Genomic DNA, 7500 nt, shown 5'->3' with positions numbered 1-7500 from the left:
CACACACACACCTCCACACACACACACACACACACACATCTCCACACACACACACATCTCCACACACACACACACACACCTCTCCACACACACACATCTCCACACACACACACCTCTCCACACACACACACACCTCTCCACACACACACCTCTCCACACACACACACCTCCACACACACACCTCTACACACACCTCTCCACACACACACACCTCTCCACACACACACACACCTCTCCACACACACACACCTCTCCACACACACACACCTCTCCACACACACACACACACCTCTCCACACACCTCTCCACACACACACACCTCTCCACACACACACACACACACACACACACACACACACCTCTCCACACACACACACACACACACACACACACACACACACACCTCTCCACACACACACACACACACACACACCTCCACACACACTGTTATGACCTAGGGGTAAGGCCACAACAAAAGAGGGAGTCGAGAGGTTGGATCTTTAACTAAAATATGGATTTATTAACCAAACTAACCAAATAACAAACAAACAGTGTGTGGTGGGTCAAAGTCAGTCATCAGTAATGCATGGATGTTGTGTGTTTGCAATGTGTCTGAGTGCAGTGTTGCATGTCCAAAACCCAAAGTAAGAATGGCCCTCCCAAGGGGAGAGGAAGCAGTCCTCTTATCAGGACTCCAGTGTACAGGTGCAGCTCATCAGCTCGTTAAGTCCTGAGCACACCTGAAAACAAGTAGTCAATATGCAGAAGGCCTAACAGGCCGTCACACACACACACACACACACATCTCCACACACACACACACACACACACATCTCCACACACACACACACACACCTCTCCACACACACACACACACATCTCCACACACACACCTCTCCACACACACACACACACACACATCTCCACACACACACACACACACCTCTCCACACACACACCTCTCCACACACACACACCTCTCCACACACACACACACACACACACATCTCCACACACACACACACACCCCTCTCCACACACACACCTCTCCACACACACACACATCTACACACACACACACACCTCTCCACACACACACACATCTCTCCACACACACACACACCTCTCCACACACACACACACACACCTCTCCACACACACACACACACACACCTCTCCACACACACACACACACACACACCTCTCCACACACACACACACACACACACACACACACACACCTCTCCACACACACACACACACACCTCTCCACACACACACACACCTCTCCACACACACACACACACACCTCTCCACACACACACACACACACCTCTCCACACACACACACATCTCCACACACACACACACACACCTCTCCACACACACACACACACACACCTCTCCACACACACACACACCTCTCCACACACACACCTCTCCACACACACACCTCTCCACACACACATCTCCACACACACATCTCCACACACACACACACACACACACCTCTCCACACACACATACACACACACACCTCTCCACACACACACCTCTCCACAGACACACCTCTCCACACACACACACCTCTCCACACACACACACACACACACCTCTCCACACACACACACATCTACACACACACACACACACACACACACACATCTACACACACACACACACACCTCTCCACACACACACATCTCCACACACACACACACACACACACCTCTCCACACACACACACATCTACACACACACACACACACACCTCTCCACACACACACACACACACACACACATCTCCACACACACCTCTCCACACACACCTCTCCACACACACACACACACACACACACACACACACACACACACACACACACACACACTAATTGCCCTGGGGGGTATTCCATCAACCTCGCTAAAGGCCAAACCTGGCTTATTTCGATAAGTCTCGCTAATTTTAGTGAGAATTCCGTTCCATTAATGAGGTTAATGTGAATCCCAGCTTGGTAACCATGGGAATTAATGCCACAGAACTAACCTGCTCCGTAGCAGGTTAACATTCAAGCTAAATTAAGCTGTGTTGCAAAAAAAACAATCAGTCGGAAAACGAGTCCAAAAAGATGGTTCCGTCAACTTGTGCTCTCGTCACCTGTAGCCTACAACTTCAAAAATAGAAGTAGGCCTAGAAATGTTTTTTTCCGACAGTACACCAAGCATGGATTTACACATTCACTAGCTCCAAAGAATGTATGAAGATTATACGATTAAAAATGTATTAACTTCACATGCGTGTGGTTCTAGGAATCTTGCTACTCTGCGTCACTTACGTTCGGTGGTGGTGTAACGTGCAGCGAGACGGTATAGGAAAGGAATTACTTTCTTGCGTGTTCGCAGGTTCGCTTCCCATTCGAAGTATTAAGGCTCCATAGTTTATCACCTTGATAATGGCATTTTTAGTTATAATCTTTGATGAAAGACATATGTCTACTGCTGATAAAGGGTAATGCACATTTTGGTAGGCTGTTCAGTGACAGCTTTGCCAGTGGGCTACAGCTATAGCCTATCTGATGCAAGCCAAAGGATAATTCTGCAGCCAGCTAATAATTAAAACTGCTTCATGTGTCGACGATTGTTCATGAATGTCAAATCAACTGTGTGCTACACAGATGAAATATTAGGCATACATTGAATTGAAAGCCATTGCATTTCAGATAATTTTATTTCAAAACACTTTGGGACTTATGGGAGACAATAGGCTATTATGTTGATACTAATTTATTTTATGACCACCTACACCTAGACAATAATTTGGAGTGAACTCCTTTAATCTAAGAACGTAAGCTAGGCTATAGATAGTTTTGAATATCCATATGCATATCCATAAGTTGTTTTTGAGTTAATACTATTTATTCATTCACTCGTTTTGTTCAAGCATAGACTGTATAGACCTATGTGTTCAAGAGTGAAGCCAATCAAACTCGCGATGTTAAATTTGATGACTTTTGATGAAAATCCTGTAGATGGCGCTTGCCAAATCGAACACAAATTGTCTAGTATTGTCTTAATTTTACGATATATATCCTCTTTTCGTCAATCTACTGTTTTGGTCTACTGTTCTACCTCGTGCACAAGCAGAGATCAAGCTGACTTTAACCTCGCTTGAATAAACGAGGCCAAGATGCCGCTAACTTGAGTTAATGGAACGGCTTTAGCCCCAAGTGGAAGTCAACGCTAGTTCAAGCCAGGCTAGTTCTGTTAAGCGCCGCCTTCATTAGCGAGGAACATCCCCCTGTTCTGCTCGTACGCTACTCTCGCTTGCTGCCTTCTTTTGCCCATACCACTCTAATGCCACCGCATACCACTCTAATGCCACCGCATGCCACTCTAATGCCACCGCATGCCACTCTAATGCCACCGCATACCACTCTCCGCCCATGCCACCGCATACCACTCTCCGCCCATGCCACCCCATACCACTCTCCGCCCATGCCACCGCATGCCACTCTATGCCCATGCCACCGCATGCCACTCTCCGCCCATGCCACCGCATACCACTCTAATGCCACCGCATGCCACTCTATGCCCATGCCACTCTATGCCCATGCCACCGCATGCCACTCTATGCCCATGCCACCGCATGCCACTCTATGCCCATGCCACCGCATGCCACTCTATGCCCATGCCACCGCATGCCACTCTCCGCCCATGCCACCGCATGCCACTCTATGCCCATGCCACCGCATGCCACTCTCCGCCCATGCCACCGCATGCCACTCTATGCCCATGCCACTGGGAAATTCAACCAAGCAGTGGAATAAGCGGGATAAGCGGGATAATGGACGACATGGCGTTCGATTAACAGAAACGAATGCACGGTCGAGGTTGTAAAACACGCAGCGGATGGCAGTTCAAATCTCGTAAGTGTTAGTCTCATTTCTGTTAATCGAACGCGGTGGAGTCCGTTATCCCGCTTATTCCACTGTTGCCACTTGCGTTGTGTTCATTTCCTGTTACAATTTAAATGTTTTAATCGCTAAAACTGTCTTGTTTGTAGAACTACTTCTTTCCGACACATAAACTAATTTTTCATCTTGCAGGACAAACTGCCGTTACTAGTTCTAAATGGATGGTTGCTATGGCCAAAAGGCCAGTCGTTAGTTCTATCTCTCCCGTTGTCAAGCCTATCCCGTTGTGAACCTTATCTTTGAAACATCGCTATTTTACTTAGCCTACTGCCATCCAACTAGCTAAAAGCCACCTCCGTCATATGCTACAATGTTGCTATGTTCTGAACGTCTGTATTTTACAGCTGGGATGCAACATGAAAGTTCATTTAAACTTCACAACGAGTTCAGTGAATTAATATACAAGTGTGATATGGACAAAAAAAATGGATCTACTTCATAGGTGTTCAAATAACATTAATGCACAAAAAACAGTTAATGTACATTCTAAAGAACACAGGACAATGGGAAATTCAACCAAGTCGTGGAATAAGCAGGTTATATTTGATTAGTGTGTGTGTGTGTGTGTGTGTTGATTAGTATGCAGTGGAATAAGCATTTTATATTTGATTAGTGTGAGTGTGTGTGTGTGTGTGTGTGTGTGTGTGTGTGTGTGTGTGTGTTTAGTATGCAGTGGAATAAGCATGTGAGCAGACAGGAAGTACAGCTCGGAGTCTTCACGGTTCACTGAAGGATGCTTCCACTCACTCTCCATATCCTGCTAATTAATAGACCTCCCACTGTATATATGTGTGTGTGTGTGTGTGTGTGTGTGTGTGTGTGTGTGTGTGTGTCCGTCCATCCATCCACGTGTAATTTCTCCTTCCCTTTTCTCTCTCACACACAGACACACACACACAGACAGGGACGCAACTACCCATTTGAAGACCCAAAAAGAATCATCCTTGCATGTTTATGATAGATAGATACTTTATTGATCCCCAGGGGAATCATCCTTGCATGTTTGATCGATAACTCATTTCAGAAGGTTTTAATCTAAATAAAAACTATGAATAGATTCTGCATTGTTTAGATTATTCTTCTAAGTGTAAAATCTGGGACTGATACTTGGCATTAGCGCTAGATAAACTTGAACGTTACTTGCCTGACCGTTTCCATTAGCGCTAGATAAACTTGAACGTTACTTGCCTGACCGTTTCTGTGTCAAGTGTCCTAGCTGCACTGTTGATGCAGCGTTCACAGTAGCCTATACGACCCCCGTTATAAGAGAGCGCACACTCACACACACACACACAGTAGCCTATACGAACCCCTTTACCAGAGAGCACTTAGATAATGTTGGACTTAATAGGATAATTCCGGTATTTAGCACTTTGAGTCCCTTTTCTGGTTTGTTTTGGATGAACTAGAGTAGTGGACACTGAAATTTTGATTCAAAACGAGTCAGAAAAGTCGAGACCACTATGGGTAAATAGACAGGTTTCACAGGTGATTAATAGTGTGAACCATTTTGGCAGGGGTGTTTTAATGTATATCACTAGCATGGGATTTTTATCTGCAGAAAGCTGTTTTTGGAGGGAGAAACATTTTGTTTGCATTTGAGTGCTTTATGTTTGCTTGTCAGATTTATTACTTGGTATTAACTGTGAACTTGAATTTGAATGCTGCTCCAAGTTGCTGCTGGTGTACAATTGTTTATTTTTTAATAATAATAATAATAATAATAATAATAATAATAATGACAGCAATAATAACAATTCATTACATTAGTTATTTTGTTACATTTTGTCTTAGGAAATACATGTTTAGTTAGGTAAAGTAATGTTTAAGTCAAGCCTGATGCCTTTAATCTCTCCCTCATGGTGAGGTATACAATTTATTAATTAGGGCCCGAGCACCGAAGGGCGCAAGGCCCTATTGTTTTTGTAAGGATTATTATTATTATTATTATTAGGGCCCGAGCACCGAAGGGCGCAAGGCCCTATTGTTTTTGTAAGGATTATTATTATTATTAGGGCCCGAGCACCGAAGGGCGCAAGGCCCTATTGTTTTTGTAAGGATTATTATTATTATTATTATTATTATTATTCTATATTATTATTATTGTTATTCTACTTTTTTGCTTTCCTGTTTTTGAGGTGGTTAACATGGTCGAAAACTCTTGAAATTTGACACACACGTCAGGTGTCACGCATCGCAGTTAGGTACAAGAGCTTGACCCCGGGCGTGGCCCAGGGCCTCGCTAGCGCCCCCTTAGGTGACTGATCCCGTGGTTGGCAAATATTTTGAGGTGGTTAACATAATCGAAAAGTCTTGAAATTTGGCACACACATCTAGTGATACAGTGAATAGACAGGGATAAAAGCTTGCCACTGGGCGTTGCCCAGCAACTCCATAGCGCCCCCTTATGTCACTGTGACTTGTGGTTGGCATATAGTTTTAGATAAACACACCAAATTTGGTGGTTGTATGTAACTCCCAAAAACAAACAACTTTTGTATTAACATGCTATTAGCCACGCCCACAGGAAGTGAGGTAATTCAGATTTTGTGCGTTGTGGACATGATCAATTTTAACGTACTCCTCCTAGACGGTTGATCCGATTCATGTCAAAGTTGGTATACATGACGCTGAGATGTTCCTGATTATAAATTGTGAAGCCTTTTTTTGATATATTGTAATTTGACGAAATGGCGAAATTATTAATTTTAATACCCTTCCACATGAACAATAAATGTGTCATAATTCACCATGCATGGCTTGAAATGTTTTAAATTTCACAGGTCATTAAAGACCATGTTAATGATAATATTCACATGCCCATAATGCATGTTTGGCATAGCGCCACCACCTGGCAACAGAAAGAATGACAATTATACTGATTTCATATGATCAATTTGAACATACTCCTCCTAGACGGTTTGTCAGATTCATTTGAAATTTGGCAAACATTATGCCAAGATGTCGCTGATGTTAAATTGTGAAAGGATTTTTGAATGTTGTAATATATTTGATATGATTTTAATATCTCACCACATAAACAGGAAATATGTCATAAATCACAGTGCATTAAATGAATGGTCTGAAACTTTTCAGGTTAATAGATATCATGATTATGATGATATCTAGACACCCAATGGGCCTACCTGGCATAGCGCCACCACCTGGCCAAGCAGGAAATGTGCCAGAAATGGACAATGCCTTAAGTGATTGATCTGAAACTTTATAACATATCAGATATCATTATTGTGATGATATTCACACATATAATTCACAGGCCTAGCATAGCGCCACCATCTGGCCAAGCAGGAAATGTGCCAGAAATGCTCTATGCCTTGAATAAATGGTCTGAAACTTCTCATGTTAATAGATATTATTATTATGATGATATCCAGACACCCAATGGGCCTGCCTGGCATAGCGCCACCACCTGGTCAAGCAGGACATGTGCCAGAAATGGACAATGCCTTAAGTGATTGATCTGAAAGTTTACAAAAAAGTTGGATATCATTATTGTGATGATATTCAC

The 7500-nt window shown here is 43.5% G+C and overlaps 1 protein-coding gene across 4 annotated transcripts in view; it reads right to left on the bottom strand.

The window, feature by feature from the left end:
- The window catches only part of slc39a11 (solute carrier family 39, member 11), an 87491-nt gene that overhangs the window by 39708 nt on the left and 40283 nt on the right, over nt 1-7500 (bottom strand). The gene's annotated exons all lie outside the window — the stretch shown is intronic.

Source organism: Alosa pseudoharengus, unplaced genomic scaffold, assembly GCF_046254945.1.
Source record: "Alosa pseudoharengus isolate Yale_2024_CS ecotype anadromous, Long Island Sound unplaced genomic scaffold, YU_APseudo_1.1 YU_APseudo_1.1_scf_4, whole genome shotgun sequence".
Taxonomy (NCBI): Eukaryota; Metazoa; Chordata; class Actinopteri; order Clupeiformes; family Clupeidae; genus Alosa; species Alosa pseudoharengus.
The sequence above is the reverse complement of the archived record's forward strand: the minus strand, read 5'-3'. Positions and strand labels throughout refer to the sequence as shown.